The 15,820-nt window shown below is 43.1% G+C and overlaps 1 protein-coding gene across 8 annotated transcripts in view; it reads right to left on the bottom strand.

Moving 5' to 3' along the window:
- BMAL1 (basic helix-loop-helix ARNT like 1) overlaps positions 1 to 15,820 on the bottom strand; it is an 85,031-nt gene that overhangs the window by 56,662 nt on the left and 12,549 nt on the right. The window contains exon 1 of one of the 8 annotated variants that reach the window (XM_073347647.2): positions 4,695 to 4,716. The exons of the other annotated variants lie outside the window; for them this stretch is intronic. The gene's annotated coding sequence lies outside the window, so the exon portion shown is untranslated. Of the gene's footprint in view, positions 1 to 4,694; positions 4,717 to 15,820 lie in introns of those variants that run through there. 8 annotated transcript variants of the gene reach the window in all.

The raw sequence follows: 15,820 nt of genomic DNA, 5'->3' as shown, positions 1-15,820 counted from the left end.
GTGGGGCATTGGGCCTATTTGGTTAAATGATGAACATACGTAGCATCAGTTACTGCTCAAAAACTAAGAAGGTTACACAATGACATTGTGCTCTCCTTATTTATCAGGCAAGTAGCCCTTCATGATTTGCCAGTTTCCACATATACTGCCTATAAAAGTGCTGCAGGTAAATCATTTGAAGTCAACACCATATTAATGGTGGCACAGAGAGAAAAATCTCCTGGCTTCTCAACCTTTCCCCCTAGTGTTTTAAGCAAGGCTCTTTACAAATTTCTACTGTATTTCACACACTTGGTACACTACCTGGATTTCTCTGTTTCAGCAGAGGTTGCTACATAGTGCTCTTTATTAAACCCTTTGCTACTGTTTTTCATCACTACCCATTCCCTCTGGAATCTTCCTTGGATCCTTTTGTTAATATTAATAGGCTTTCCTTTGAGACATTCCAAATGTACTACATAATCTAGTGATTCTGAGTTGGCTGCCTTCTTTCCAATATTTTAAAATGATCATGTTTAATTGGGACAATTGAGTCAAGGGGTCCTCCATGTCCAAAGTGGTGTAAGTCATACCACTGTGGTAGCTGCTATGGATGCACCCATCCCAAGATGGAACATTTGGATAAGTATGAGCTCTTCCTATCCTCTGATGCGGATATTTTTTGTGGAACCACAAGCTTAGCACAATGTGAAATTATCTCCTTGGAGGACTGCATCCAACTTATATTTTGTTAACTTATTTTTATGTTTAGTAGTTTGTTCTTCAGAGAATGAGGAAGAGGAGCTGCGTTTCTGAGGCAGAGATAAGGGCAGACATTTAGTTCTAAGTGGCCGAACGAGAGCTCTCGAACAATGATATCTGAACGATTCTGACTCAGAGGAAGGCTAAGAGAGAAGAAACATTTGTGAGATTAATTATGTATGGGGACACCCTTGGTGGTGATGAACAGAGGAGGAAGGGAGTCATCTAGTTTCTCAGAGTTAGAGGATGTAAAGGTAAAAGGGTCACTTTTTACTTAAATAGCTTACTGATCCGGGGCGTTAAGCACATGCGTAAACTTAAACAAGAGTAGTCCTATTGAAGCTAATGGGACTACTCACATGCTTAAAGTTAGGTATGTGTCCAAGCACCTCGTGGAATCCAGACCTAACTTTTGTCAGGAAAGTATACTATCAGAGTTGCACCCCTCTAGGCAGGGCCGGCTCTACCGTTTTTGCTGCCCCAAGCAGCATGCCGAATTGCCGCCACCACAAGTGGCTGAAGAGATAGGAGCTGCCGCCGAATTGCCACTGCCGCGGGCGGCTGAAGATAGAAGCTGCCGCTGAACTGCCGCCACCGTGGAAACGCCCTAACGGCACACGGACTGCCGCCCCTTGCAGATTGCCGCCCCACGCACCTACTTGGAACGCTGGTGCCTGGAGCTGCCCTGCCTCTAGGGGTGCAAGTAAGTCTTGAAATCCTAGTTTCTAAGGGCTCGTCTTCACTTTGGGGGTAAATCGACCTGTTACTCTGCTCCAGCTACATTATTCACATAGCTGGAGTTGACGTAGCTTAGGTCAACTTAGCGCCATGAAGACACTGGGGTGAGTCGCCGGGAGACGCTCTCCGGTCGACTTCCCTTGCTCTTCTCAGACAGCTGGAGTTCCAGGGTCAACCAGAAAGCACTCTGCTATCGATTTAGCGGGTCTTCACTCGACCCACTAAATCAATCCCTGCTGCAATTGACTGCAGCAGTGTCAATCTCCCTATAGTGGAGACCAGCCCTAAGAGAGATGACCCACTATTAGTATTCAAGGTGTTGGATTTGTTCAAATTATGGATATTTATGTTATGCTAGCCTTCTGCCACTACTGTTCTTCTTTACCAGCATGTTTTAACAGTGAGAAGTCTTTAATCAAGACACAAAATGTACTGAACATTTAAGCTGCTCATGACAGTTCTAGCTTGTACTATGTGTGCACAGAGCTATAAAGCTTTTCTTCCTACACCGGGTAAACTGGAAATTCAGAATCACAACACATCCAGGCAACTTCCACAGACTCCACATCATGTGTTTCATCTAGATACCGCTTTTATAAACTAATATTTATGCTTCAATTCTTAGGATTGCTACAGGATGTAAATCTTCAAAAAACAATGAAGCAGGTCAGGCGATCAGTTAGGGCTCAGTCCTGCAAGCTGCTTAGTGCCTGTGAAGTTAAAGCTTGCTAAGGGGGGAGGGATAGCTCAGAGGTTTGAGCATTGGCCTGCTAAACCCAGGGTTGTGAGTTTAATCCTTGAGGGGGGCATTTAGGGATCTGGGGCAAAAATTGGGGATTGGTCCTGCTTTGAGCAGGGGGCTGGACTAGATGTCCTTTCCAACCCTGATATTCTATGATAGTGCTCTGCACCTCACAAAAGTGAGCCCTTTAAAGGAAGTTATCAACTTTGAAAATTGTATTTTTCTTTTTTTTTATCTTGTCTATGCTACTAATATCACCATTGAAGCCTCAAAGTGAAGCTTGTTTTCAAATTGAATTTGTAATTCTCCATATTTACAACTTGTTTTTAAATGCTAATTTTGATGCAGACTGAGAGAACCAAGATGTCAGAGACAAGGTAGGTGAGGTAAACAACAACACTGAAAAGAATCAAGGTGTATCAACAAAAATCTTTCTATTCATATGCACCAGCACTTTGACATGAACTGTTCTGAATGTCATATGCACTTTCTCCCACTGACTCTGTTGTGTCCGACAATAAGGGCATGGCTACACTGGAAACTTCAAAGTGCTATTGTGGGAGCGCTCCCGTGGCAGCGCTTTGAAGTGCGAGTGTGGTCATGTGTGAGTGCTGGGAGAGAGGTCTCCCAGCGCTCCTGGTAATCCACCTCCACGAGGGGATTGGCTCCCAGCGCTTGGAGCCTGTTTACACTAGCGCTTTAAAGCGCTCTGACTTGCTGCGCTCAGGGGGGTGATTTTTCACACCCCTGAGCCAGCAAGTTAGAACACTATAAAATGTAAGTGTAGCCACGCCCTAAATCGTGAGGACACCACACAAGCTATTAGGGAAGATTCCACACCCACTCTTTAGGCATTGGTTCTATAGCAGTGGCATCTTTTGTCCTCCTGGGGAATGCCTATTGCTGACAGCAGCTCAGGCTTGGAGCACTTCCGATGGGCCATGCTCCACCTATCAGCACATGCATACTCCGAGGCTGATGTCCTCAAATCATCAGCCACATGACATTTATCTATTAAAGATAAATTTGGATTCAAATTTTAAGTTATAGGCAGACTGGTTATGGGAGGAGGATTCCAAAGCTAAATTGTTTTAAGATAGCAAATTTAAGATGTTCCTTTAAGTCATCATTGGAATTGAAAACAATATTTTTAAATTGCTAGGACCTCATTCATAAATATCAAATTGAGATGGCTATTAATACAGAGAGCACAATGATACACGCACTATGAACATTTAGTGGATATACTTAATAGATCTCTATGCCATGCAAACATCCTTGATTGTTACAGAAAAAACTTGCACACAGAGAAAAATGAGAACACAACCACAGAAGCAATAGGAAAGGTTCTTGGACAGATAAATGCTAAATTGGTTGGAATAATATCTAAATCATCATGTGTCTACTACTGCATAGGTGGTTTTACATTTTGAGAAAAAATAAAAGCAGTGGAGAGCAATACAGAGAAAAATCTATATTTGATTAAATGAGTAGGGCAGACAAATTGTCAAACCCATTGTTCTGTTCCAAAATAAAATGTTCCATGACCTGTGAAGTCTGCTCCTAGTGGAGCTGGGGAGTACCAGGAGGCAGTTAATGCTCCTACATAAAATTAGCACAAGAGTTTGAAGTGTCTTATTTCTGCAAGCTGCATATTTTCTTAACTAATATTGATATCACATTGACAGAGTCTCACTCAGTTATGAATGATGATAGTCATTAGTAATTTCAAGTCTTAACCAAATGTTTAGTACTTACATACCACCTGACATCTTCAGAGTGCAGTACACACATTAACAAATGGAAAAACACTTCTAGTATCCTTAGTGGGTTACTTGAGATTAGTGAACCACTAAATTTTAGTACTCAAGCTCTTAGACAAAATTTATAACAAGGAACAATACAACATATACATAAAATATATTTTTCAAATTTTCATCATGGGTATTATTGATAAGTACCAAGCCCTCAGAAAAACTCAGATATCCTAAGGATTTAAGTTAAGTCAGATAACCTGGACTCAGCACAAGACAATTGTCAGAGCTGTCATGTTTGACTGCATACAACTTTTTACTTTCCTGAAGCCTTATGTTTTCTACCTCTAAACAACCTGCTATTTTATATTTATTCCCTGTAAGGGAAATTCTCTTTGAATAAAATATAAGAATCACTAGATATGAACTGCAAATAGCTCACTAGAGTGGGATTACAACTCTGTTTCATGGAAGTGAAAGGCAGGTACTGAGGAAGGCTGAAGAAAACCATACTGACATTTACGATTCTTGTTGTTTCCATCAGCTGCTCCATATAAAGTGGCAGAACAAGACCAGAAACAAGGATATTCAAAGCTGAAACCAGCAACCACCTCCATCAGCATGGTTTAGTTTCACTGGCTTTCTTGGCATGGACATATAATAAATAAGAATGGAACACCAACAAATTCCAAAGCATGTGTACTAACGAATGCTATTACCTGGTCAGTGCTCACATGGGTGCCAAAAGCTTTGATGGCACAATATGAATGCCAGTGATAGATATAAACTGAATATATATCCAACCACCTTAAGCACCTTGGCAGAGACTGATCCGGGTGGTGCTCAATTTGCAATGAGGCAACCTCTCTTTGGAATCTCCCATCATAATGATGATATGGATTGCATTAGAAGCTGGATTAGACAAATACGAGACAAGTTTGAGGAATGTAGTAATATTACTACTTTTACACTTACACAGCAGCCATGTATTCAAGAATCACAAAAGCAACTTAAACACTAGTGAGTAGATTTTCAACATTCTGTATGGAAGGAATTATCCCCATTTTACAAATAGAGAAACTGAGGAAGAGGTGAAGTGACTTGCTCAGAATCACACAGTAAATGCATAGTTCCTGACTCCCTGACCAGCAAGTAGTTGCCCAGCAAACACCTCAGCAGGCAAACAGGAGCAGCTAACAGGGGAGTAATTTACACAGGGATATTTATGCAAGCACAAATGGGGAAGGAGTAAACTTACCCAAACACTAATCACAGAATCAAAGAAATGTAGGGCTGGAAGGGACCTTGGGAGACCAAGTTCCTGCCCCCTGCACGCTTTTCCTACTATTTAACCTACACATCTCCCTTACTGCAGATTAAGCCCATTACTTCTTGCCCTTACCTTCACTAGACATGGGGAACAACTGATCTCAGTCCTCTTTCATAACAGACCTTAACAAATGTGAAGACATATTGTGTCTCTGCTCACTCTTCTTTTCTCAACAAGCCCAGTTTTTCAAAAAACTTTTCTCAGAGGCCACTTTTTCTAAATCTTGTATTATTTTTGTTGCTCTCCTCTGGCTTCTCTCCAATTTATCCATATCTTTCTCAAAATGTGCTTTCCAGAACTGGACACAGTACTCCAGCTGAAGCCTGACCAGTTTCGAGTACAGTGGGACAACTATCATGTAATATACCCCTGAACAATTTTAGACTTTTCATGACTGCATTGCACTGTTGACTGATAATACATTTATGATCCCCGGTAACCCCCCAGGTCGTTTTTAGCAGCAGTTCTGTCTAGCCAGTTATTCATTTTGTAGTTGTACATTTGATTTGTCCTCCTAAGTATAGTACTTGGCAGTTGTCTTTACTGAAATTTATCTTCTTGATTTCAAATTCTCCAATTTGTCAAGATCATTTTGAATTCTAATCCTGTCTCCACAGGGCTTGCGACCCCTCCCAGCTTGGTGTTATTACAAATGTTATACGCATACTCTCCACTCCATGATAGTATTGACTATTACTGGACCCAGGACTGACCCCGCAGGACCCCACTAAATATGTCCTCCCAGTTTCACAACAAACTGTTGATAACTACTCTTTGAGTACAATCTTTCAACCAGTTTTTCACCCATATTATAGTAATTTCATCTCAAATACATTTCCCTACAGTGCTTATGAGAATATCAGATGGGATCATGTCAAAAGCCTTTCTAAAGTCAAGATATAGCATGTCTACAACTTACTGCCTAGCCACTTCTTTCTACAAATCAAAGAAGGAAATTAGGGTGGTTTGACATGATTTGTTCTTGACAAATCCATGCTGGCTATTACTTAGAACTTTATTATCCTCTATGTGCTTACAAACTGATTGTTTAATTATATGTTCCAGTATCTTCCCAGGTATCAAAGTTAGGCTGACTAGTTTATAAATCCCTGGATCCTCTTTGTTCCTCTTTTTAAAGATTGGTAATATGCTTGCCCTTTTCCATTCCTCTGGGACATCATCCATCCACCATAAGTTCTAAAAGATAATTGCTAACAGTTCAGAGATTGCTTCAACTAGCTCCTGAAGTACATTAAGTGTTATTGACTTGAATACATCCAACTTATTTAAATATTCTTTAACCTGTTTTCCCCATTTTGGTTTGCATTCTTTCCCTCTTATTGTTAATATTAATTATGTTCAGTATTTCATCACAATTTCCCTTTTTAGTGAAGCATGATGTAAAATAGGCATTCAATTCTGCAGCCTTCTTCAGGTCATTCATTATTAGCTCTCCTTCCCCTAAAAGGCAAACACCTTCCTTCATCTTTCTCTTGCTCCGAATGTATTTAAAGAAACCTTTTCTTATTACCTTTTATGTCCCTTGCTAGATGTAACTTATTTTGTCTTACCCTTTCTGATTTTGTTCCTACATGCTTGTGCTATTCTTTTGTACTCATCCTTAGTGATCTGTCCATGTTTCCAATTTTTGCAGGATTCGTTTTTGACTTTCAGGTCATGAAAGAAATCTTGACGGAGCCACACCGGCCTCTTACAGTGTTCTTATATTTTCTTCACTTTAACATAGTTAACTGTTGCGCCTTTAATACTGTCTCTTTGAGAAACTGACAGCTCTCCTGAGCTCTTTTTTCCCCTTACATTTTCTTCCCACGGGACCCATCAGTTCTCTGGGTTTGCTGAAGTCCATTTTTTGGAAGTCTATTGGCCTTATTCTGCTGCTCACTCCTTTCTTTCCTTAGAATTATGAAATCTATCATTTCATTCTGTCTTTCACCCAAATTGCCTTCCACTTTCAGAACCAAGTTCTCCCAGTTGATCAGAATCAATTCTAAAAAAATGTATTGGAAATTTTGTGTTTTGCCTTATATCTACCCAGACATCTGCTGGAAAAGTAAAAGTCCTGCACTACCAGGTCTTATGTTTCTGTTTGTTCTAGAAATGACTCACCCACCTCCTTTTTCCTTATTTGGTGATCTATAATAGACCCCTGCAGTGATGCCACCTCTGTTTTTTACCCCTTTTATATCTTTACCCAGAGACTTTCAATTAGTGTGCCTCTCACCTCCTTCTGGACCTCATATCTAAGGCTACATTTTAGTCACGGGTATTTTTAGTAAAAGTCGTGGACAGGTCACGGTCAGTAAAGAAAAATTCATGGCCCGTGACCTGTCCATGACTTTTACTATATACCCCAGACTAAAGCTTGGGGGGGGGGGGCAGCCCTGGGGGCACCACAGATGCTGGGGGAGGTGGTCCGGGGGGCACTGTGGTACTGAGGGGGCACCGTGGGAGCTAGGGATAGTGCGACCTGGGGAAGCTCTGAGGGTGCTGGAGCGAGGGGCATAGCCTGGGTGTTGGCCAGGGGGGGCGTAGCCTGGGAGGGGTCACCCTGGGTGCTAGGGAGGGGGCTACGGGCGTACTGCAAGTGCTTGCATGGGGGAGTCAGGGCCTGGGGGGGCACCACAGGTGCTGGGGGTTGGTGGGGCTGGGACAGGTTCCCCACCCAGCTCCTGGGAAGTAGTGACCCCAGCTCCTAGCTCCAAGTGCTGCCTATGCTTCGCCCCAAGCCCCCGTTCTGCAGCTCCTATTGGCTGGGAACTGAAGCCAATGGGAGCTGCGGGGACAATGCCTGAGGGCAGAGGCAGCATATGGAGCTGGAAGGGGAGTTGCGGTCACCTTTCCGGGGAGCCCTCCCCCCCAGATAAGTACTGTCTCGCATCTCAATCCCCAGCCCTGAGACCACCCCCCCCCACAAACTCCTGCTGCTAGGGGGTAGGGGGCCCCCCAAGTCTGCCCCAGCAGCAGCCAGTGCAAATGGCTCAGGGGCTGCCGGAGCTGCTCAGGCAGCTCCAGAAGTCACAGAATCTGTGACTTCCATGACAAACATGGAGCCTTACTCATAACAAGTGTATATATTCTTGATGTATAATTCAGCACCTCCTCCCTTTTTTTCTTGCCTGTTCTTCCTTTCTCTATCAATATTCCACTGATAATTGGTATCACAGAGACTTGGTGGGATAAATCTTAAGTCATACTTTAACTTACATATTATAACGACAGAGTCATGCAGATCAAAGGGCAGTCCCGATCAGTGATCAGAGTTCATGCAAGGGGTCCAATAATCATGAGACCTAATGCAAGGGGATGGTACAGCAAGGCAGCTGGTGGGGTCAGTGTGGGGCAGCAGGGCAGGCTCAGATGCAGTGGCATGGTCAGGTCAAACAGGGCAGCAAGGCATGGTCGGGTGAGGCAGGAAGGCAAGGTTGGGTTGATCTGAATAGCAACCAGTGTGTGATGGCTTGTTGCTCAGGCAAGGCCAGAAGAGAAACAGTTTATTTATGTTTGGATTTTCTCAGATTTTTCTCAGATTTTTTCACTCAGCTTCCACAGAACTCAGCTTGACTCCAGCCTCTCTCACTCAGGTAACTTTATTTGGCATACAGAAGTCCTACTCTGAGTTAGACTCAACCGGAGTGGCGATGGATGCAGAATACATCACAGTTCCAAAGTTACACAGAAACCCTCTCCATTTATATACACATTCCATTGCATTTACTATACAAGCCAAACATTTTTGGCTTGGCTACTTTGCAGTAATCAATCCCTCTGCAGCATGCACTGTCTATGGTTAAACTTCCTCTTTACATTCCTAACTTATTTTGTTCCTTGTTATCTAGTTCACAGTAAATAAGGCCCTGGGTATTCTCCCTCTTTTCTTAGTTGGCTCCGACATTCTGGCCTTTTAGCCTACTGACCTATTTACTAATCTTATATAGCACAAACATCTTGTTTTCTGCCTAATGATTCATTTACCTCCCTCATCCTAGCTTTCAAAGAATGAGGCCTCCTCCCCTGTGTTAATTACTTGTTCACTTCCTTGTTTTTTTACAGCATGTTTTGTGATGATAATTATTCACATCATGCCAGGCCACAGCTACAATCTATTGTCACCTGCCAATCAGGATCAAGACTGTGTGGCCAAATCAGGAAGCGGGTCACAGAACCCTGGAAGCTGGCCCAATTCTCTGGTAACATCCCACTGTGTCAGTGTGCATGACAGCCAAGGCTACTTCCTAAATACCCAGTGGGCCTAGGTTAGAACCAGGGTCTTGACATCACAACCTCCCATTTGGTGCAATTTCACACCTGAGGTCCATAGGTGTCCCGTCCCACCCCACCCTACCCTTTAAAAAAAAAAAAAAAAAAAAGGGGTATGTACATGGTGAACTGGTTCCCAGCTCTGCTCCTCAGGGACATATCTTTGTGAACCAATAAAATACCACAACTTTCCTTTGCATATCTGGGAGTCCAGATCTCATGCATTAGCTACTCTTCTTGTCCCTGAATTGGTGTGGAAGGAGGTTGTTTTTGGTTGGGGGAGAGATTGTGAGAGAAGGAAGCATGAACTACAGAATGCAGCTTTAGGGATAGGGAAAGCTGAAGTTCAAAGATTACTAGGTTGATTGGGCTGCAGATCTGGTAAGAACCTACATATTGGTGGTCCAGCTTGTAGACAGGGTGGTCTGTTTTGAGGTTTTTGGCCACAACTTCTGCCACACTGCGTAAATGGGACCTTCCTAGCTGTAGCAATAAGCATAATGCTGGTACGCCACCTTGGCCACATCAAAGTGTCACTTCAGCTTCTCTTGAGTTTGTGGAATGTCATGTATCAGATCTGAGGCTGCGGGGAGGAAGTGCACAATGAAATCAATGTTGAAAATCATAGTTAGGGGGGAAATACAGGCTCATCTGACTTAAGGCATGATCAGCATTATTATATGTGAATTCTGTGTATGGAATCAATGAGGAAAAATATGAAGCACCGTAGGTACTGTTCCAGTATCTGATTCCCTCTTTCTGATTAGCCATCTGTTTGCATATATTAGGTGGTTGAGATATAGAGATGCACTGCTAGTAAGTTGAATACTGCCCTCCAAAACCATGAGATAAACGAGGGTCCCCAATCTAAAGTAATGTGGTCTAGGTGGCCATGGAGGTGGAAAACGTGGGAGATAAAGAGTTGGTGTCCTCAGCGGTGGGGAGCTGTGCACAGTTGTAATGATTAGCAGGACTTGAACCTAGGTCTGCAGGACCAACATCCCCATACTGCCACCCACTGGCAGCTTCAGCCTAGCCACTCCCTGTGACCCACAATCTGTAGAGGCTGCATGCTACAGAAAGTTCTACCTTGAATGATCCAACTGACAGTTGTCTTAGTGATCCCTGTTCAGATCCAGGAACCAATACAAGTAGGGTGGGTCTGCGTAGCAATTAATGGGCAATGGTTTGCTGCTCAGACAAGGCCCAAAGGGAAACAGTAAGTTTATACATAGTCACCAGCCACTCAGGATCAACACTGTGTAACTCTGCTGGAGTTTATACCTTCAAGAGACACATTTAGATGCTTGTAAGCTTGGAAAATAGACAACCCATCTACAAATGACTCTGCATCACTCACTAAGTCTCTAATAAAATACCATTAGAACATCTGGCTTCTTCACTGTTCAGTTCTAAGCAAGTAAAGCTTTACTGCCCTGCTTGTCTCTGAAACATGCAACTGTTTGTCCTAAATTATAACATGGCTTCGAAAGAAACAAGACAGTTGATTGGTTTAAGTGGAAGGCACAATTTTTTCCCCCCCATCCTCTGACTTTAATCAACCTTATTTGGAAAATAAATTGAAGATAAGGCTCCAAAGTTTGCTAAACCTTCAAGTCTATGTGATAGCAAGAAATGAAAGCAAACTTTCAAGTCAGGAAATACAAGGACATTTCTCACAGTGGCTCAAAAAGGGGTTTAGCAAAAGATGCCAATGTTCCACCAGGTGGAAGGATGAGCAGTCTTTATACCAGTGTTGCTTTCAGAAAATGGGGCATATAGATGAAGCAATGAGCTAGAACTGGGAAGGATAAGACACATCTTGCTCAAGGCTAAGAATTATTCTCTGAAGAAACTAGAGCTCAGAATCTTACGGGAAAAGAAAAAAAATTAAACAGTCTAATGGAAAGTTCAGAACATGGACAATCTTCTTTCTAATATACTAGATTCCAGGTCCTCCAAATTCCCTGTAAGAGCAATTGATGGAAGTGTTTCTGGATAATGTCCACTTTTATAAAAGTGGTCATTCTGACAATAACCATCTAAGAGATATGGTTGTTCAGAACTGGAAGTATCAAGTGACCCTGATGAATGAGGTCCTGAGAAATTGGCAGTATCCACATCTGACATACTTACATGTGCATCTGGGACCAGGAAGTAAGACTCAAAGTTACTCAAGTTCAACCCTGGCTGATCTTTCTGGCAACCCTAACTATAAGGAGGTGAAGAATGGAAAAGCATCTCTCTATAGATTCAGACAGAGAAACGATAGAGAGTGTGTTCATTCTTCAGGCCTGTGTGCACCAATGCCAAGAGAAGGACTTGGTAATCTTTTTGGTGGATTTACGGAAGGATCAAAAATGCAATCTGATTTATACCAGCAGGTCTTTACTTACTTTCTACCACATCCGGCTTCAATGCTAGGCCAGTTGGCCTGCCTGATGGTCTTGCCAAGGACAAACATTAGAATCTTCTGCCCTTGAAACACTGTCCTCTGGCTTTCATTTTTTGGTCCATCTTGGTGGCTGGGCTAATCCATGATAGTTCTGCTGTAGCTCTCTATATGAATGACTGCAGTTCCTAGAGGGACCCTAGGAAGGAGGCTGACAACTCATGAGGTAGATGTTGATTTGGAATTCCAGAGGACACCACCTGTCCTGAACCCTGTAAGGCCCACGTGTCCATCCCATCAGTCATGCAAACATTACAAAGATTTTCCCATAGAGATAATATGGTGATCGCCACCAGTAAAGTAACAATTGGACATATGGAGGGATTGTCAATACGCAGTCCGTATCATAATTTTGATAGCTGCAGTGTGGCCTTTAACAAGTGAAATTATCTAATTTAAGACGACTTCTTACTGATGAACCAATTTTTGTCAGGGATGGACCACCTGCAGTCAATTTTCTTCAAGATGGGAAAGGTGAGATTGACTGGCTAAGCTATTTTAATGAATGGAATGAGTCAATTCAACCAAGACCTTCATGTCTGTCTTCATTAAGAAGGAGGCAATCTTAAACCATCTGATTTAAAGCAGGAGCAAAGTTACCCTTCATGAGCAGAGGACTGGTGCAGAAACTTATGTCTATGGGAATACTCAGAAGAAGAGGCCCATTTCCATTTTTTGAGGTATGGTAGTTACAGCCCTTGTTTAGAGTCCTAAAAGAGGGGAGAACTCAGTTCTCAGCATTGAGTGAAATGGAGGGGAAGGGGAGGGATTACTTTTTGAGTTGCGAGGGACTTGTGAGCAGGGAAGCCCACGTGGCTTGGATTCATGAGAAATTAGTCAAAACAGGCCAACGGGATCTGAGTAAAGACAGAATATTAAGATGCTTAGGTGGGATTGGCCTGGTCTGCCTAAGATTTAAAGCTATTGAGGTAATTGGTCACTTGCAGCTTGAGGGGGAACTGAGAAGGGAGACAAGGAAGAGGCCTCTTGGATGAATCAGAGGGTCAACAGTGGGAGAAGCAAAGTAAGGAAGAGAACTTGTACCAGGACTGTCCTCGAACACTAACAGCCAGCCTCCTGTGCAATTCAGGAATAGTCCAACATTTCTTCCCCCGCTAAATCACCTGAGACTTGACAGCTGCTATAGTGCTGGAGCAGGGTGAATAGAGAAAGCAAGCTCCAGGCTAGGAAAGCGAGACAGGCATCTACTGAAGAAAAGCTTCAAAATAAACTTGGAGAAGTCGTTGATGAAGGTTACTAGTGCAGGAAGCCAAACACTGGAACTGGGAGACTTTTGTTGCCAGCTGGGACCTACTGAGCCATTGACATAGCTAAGGCTCTATTGCCAGGGCAAGGGGAGTCTCCAGCCATCTTTCTCCCCTCAAGATTCATTTCCTGTCAGAGACCAGCTGCAAAAAGATGGAGAAGTTGGTTTGAAGACAAAATAAATAAATAACCCTGAGATAGAGCCCTCAGACAGCTGCTGAGGAAACCTGAGGAAAAGGAGAAAATGGGGGCACCAGACAACTTCAGTACAGTTCACCAGGTGTGCCCATAGCAGATGCTGACAGGCAGATAGGATTTCCTACGTAAATCAATCGAACGTCTTGTATGATTTTTTATCTTGGGAAGGGGAAAAGGAAGAGAGAAACCACAGCAATTTCAAGCCTGATGCAGCAGCAGATTCCCTTGATTCTGTCAACTGTCTAATCACAAACCCAGACACCCTTGCCTTGCCCCTTCCGAGACCCCACCCCTGCCCCTTCCGAGGCCCTGCCCCCATTCACTCCATCCCCCCTCCTTCTATCACTCACTCTCCCCCACCCTCACTCACTTTCACCAGGCTGGGGCAGGGTTTGGGGTGTGGGCTCTGGCTGTGGGGTTCATAGTGTGGGAGGGGACTCTGGGCTGAGCCTGGAGCAGGGGGTTGGGATGTAGAAGGGGAGTCGGGGTGCAGTGTCTGGTAGTTTGCGTGTGGGGGGCACGTGCAGGAGGGGGTGTGGGCTCCAGCCAGGTGGCATTTACCTTGGGCAGCTCCTGGTATATCCGGCTCCTCGGCTAAGGGGAGGCCAGGCAGCTTCATGCACTGCCTGCAGGCACTGTCCCTGCAGCTCCCATTAGCCCCACTGTGCCGCCAGACCTTTAGCAGCCTAAAATCTACCTGATTGGCTTCACTAGCCTCCAGGAGATGGAGCCTGCTTCCTAGAGACTCCTGGCCAATCCGGGAGGGTTGGCAACCCTACCCTTGATAGAATATCAACAGCATAGACCAGGATAAATCAGATGCCCATATATAGATATAGATATCTCTCTCTCACACACACACAGTGACATTCAACCAAATTGAAAGGTAACAAAACTTTAAAAGTGATTTATAGGACTCGTTTCTGTAGTACAAAACTATGCACTTACGCTTCAGGGTAATACACCTATCACATATGCCTATCATTAGCTTTCTGGGAAGAACTTTCCCATGGAGGGGTAGCGAGTGTGGTGTGTCAAATTCATCCTGTGTAGGGGACTAACTTAGTACTATTATTTAGGGCTGTCAATTAATTGCATTTAACTCACGCGATTAACACAGAAAATTTGGGCTGTCAAACAATTTTTTAAAAAAATTACACGATTAAAAAATGATTTGCAATTAACTGCACTGGTAAGTAATAAAATACCATTTATTTAAATATTTTGGATGTTTTCTACATTTTCAAATATACTGATTTCAATTACAACACAGAATACAAAGTGTGGAGTGCTCACTTTATATTTATTTTTGATTTAAAATATTTGCACTGTAAAAACAAAAGTAATTGCATTTTCAATTCACCTAATACAAGTACTGTAGTGCAATCTCTTTATCAAGAAAGTTGAACTTACAAATGTAGAATTATGTACAAAAAATAACTTCATTCAAAAATAAAACAAAGTCCACTCAGTCCTACTACAGCCAATCGCTCAGACAAACAAGTTTGGTTAAAATTTGCAGAAGAAAATGCTGCCCATGCCTTGTTTACAATGTCACCTGAAAGTGAGAACAGGCATTCACATGGATCTGGAGTGTCTAGGTCCCCAGCTTTCTTGTCAATTTCATGGCAAGACAGCCAACAGACATGTAAGGGACACAGTGTCTACAGAGACACTGCATCACCCTAACTACACTGACACAAGCTTTACGCCTCTTGGAGGTGGAGTTGGAGTTATGTCAGCGTAGTACGGCACTTACATCAGTGGGAGGAAGACTGTAGTGTAGACACTGACATAAGGGCTACATAAGCTGCCCTATTTTGACCTAACTGTGTAGTGTGGACCAGTCCACAGTAAGTGATTGTAAATTCTTCCAGGAATTGGCTATCTAATTTGGTACACAATTGAATAAGTGAGCATGACAAACAAAAGGAGGGAAGATGGGGAGAGAGTACAAGAGCACAGCTTACGTAGGCTAACAATTGCATAACTTGAAGGTTTCAGTCAGTTAGCATTTAAAAACTGATTCAAAACAATAAAATTAAATCAGCTATCCTCAACTGATGCATACTCAATCTATCACCGGTTGGCTAGGAAGAGAGGAGAGTCTCCAGTAGGAGAGCATAGCAGCCTGATGGATTTATTCAGGGGAAATCATTCTATGCATAAGCATGAGTGTGAAAGAAGGCACAGACACAGACATGGGAAAACCTGACAGACAGAACAAAGGAGGCAAGGGACAACACAAGACAACTGGAGTCAAGTAGGAAAGAGGGAACAAGCAATTTTGATAACATACTTACGAAACAAGAGGAGATGGA

Source organism: Lepidochelys kempii, chromosome 6 (genome assembly GCF_965140285.1).
Source record: "Lepidochelys kempii isolate rLepKem1 chromosome 6, rLepKem1.hap1, whole genome shotgun sequence".
NCBI classification, from domain to species: Eukaryota; Metazoa; Chordata; order Testudines; family Cheloniidae; genus Lepidochelys; species Lepidochelys kempii.
Note: the sequence above shows the minus strand (reverse complement) of the source record. Positions and strands in the feature narration are given on the sequence as shown.